Genomic DNA, 1,756 nt, shown 5'->3' on the forward strand with positions numbered 1-1,756 from the left:
TGAGCGCATTACATAAATTCTCATCTTAGGCCCTCACCTTGTGCCTGATTTCTCCACTCCTAAACTCTCCCTTCCCCATTTTCAGATTCTCTCCTCTGCTTTTACCACACCAGTTCACTTTCCCTTCATTTGGGCTCTGAACGTTTTATTTCTCCATTTCACTGTCTTTGACATGCATCCTTCTGCTTCCCAAGCTTATTTACCACTATCCCTTAGCTTCCAGGCTCCAGTCTCCCCAACTTCTTCCACTGCTCTCCATGCTCCAGAGTATTCTTCCTTTTTACAAACATAATGATAATGATGATGATGATGATGATGATGATGATAATTTATTGCCCCCTGGTGGCCTCTTCATTAGGGACCAGATTTAGGAGGATTGGGGTTAGTGACCTGGCAGGGAGCAGGGTGCCAAGAGGGGGGCAGACCAGTGGGGATCTGATCCCAAAGATGGGGTGACCCCAGGGTCAGGGAGGCTGCCCCCTGGCTTGTATATTTAACCCCTATGTTCCAAGAGAAATGAATAGTAATAATAATAATTCTATTTATCTAAGTTATGATGACAGGTCAGATAGAGTGAGCTGGAGAGGGAGGAGGTCCATTTCTGCTATGGAAACTTTAGACAAATACATTTCTGTAGAAAGCGTTAGTGCGGATCTTGTTAATAGAATTTCTGTCGTCAGGGTCTCAGTTAATGGGGTTTCTCTTTTAATAGAATCTTTGCTAATAAGGTTGGTTAGCTAGATCTCTGTTAAAGAGTTGATGGGGTATCTCTCAATCAGGGGATCCCTAATATTCCCACCCCAGCCAGAAGCTGTGAAACCTCAAGTCCTATGGAGGGGATGACCTATGTATCCCAGCTCCTTAGATCTTAGAACAGGTTCTTCCACTGCCCCTCCCTGACACCATGACCCCATCAGGCTAATCCCTTGTTGCCATGGTTATGGAGAGCGTATAGTTGCCGCTTTAGGCTCTTTGGGGAAGCCTACCTAACAGGAGGAGGACGTTGGTTTGGAGGTGCCTCTCCTGAAGAATAGGTGGAGAAGGCTTTCTCTGGGATCAGATTCAAATAAATCAAGTATTTATTGAGTGCCTACTCTGTGCAAGGCACTGTGCAAGGATGGCTAGAAGCCACGAGAACAAATTGATAGAACTAGGATGAATGAGGTCCCCAAGCGGATTTGGGTGCATACACAGGCCCTAAACCTGGGACTTCCGATGCTCCCAATTCCACCTCCAGTGACTTTTAAAACCGCTTTGTGCCTTTCCTGTGACTTTGGATTCTCCTTTTCTATCTCCTGCTCCCTCGAGGTCCCAAGTTAAAGGGTTAAAGCCGTTGGAGCTTGGGGAGAGGGTAATATTATGGAAGGAAAGAGATCATGTCCTCATGGAGTCTTTTTTTTTTTAATTTAATAAATAAAAGTTCGATTTAAAATTTTGTCCTGGTGAGAAAAGGGTAAGAGGAAGGGAGATGGGTGAGCCACAGGATTTTTTTCTTTACGAACTGGGGACTCCTCACGGGCGTTCTATGGTGCCTGTTTGCACAGTATGTCCGCAGTAGAATACTTCCTCGTCCAGGCTCTCCGGCGGCAGAATTCAGCTTTTGACCTTGTAGAGCTCTCCGCAGAGTTGGGAAGACGGAGCGGTTTCTTCGCCGGTTCTTTCTCGGACTCCGAACTAACGGACCTTGGCGGGCCAGGGCAGTGACCCGGCCCGAGCGTCGGCCCTGTGGGCGCAGCGCGGACTACTGCGCGGCCCG

Source organism: Pteropus alecto, unplaced genomic scaffold (assembly GCF_000325575.1).
Source record: "Pteropus alecto unplaced genomic scaffold, ASM32557v1 scaffold220, whole genome shotgun sequence".
In the NCBI taxonomy this organism is placed as follows: Eukaryota; Metazoa; Chordata; class Mammalia; order Chiroptera; family Pteropodidae; genus Pteropus; species Pteropus alecto.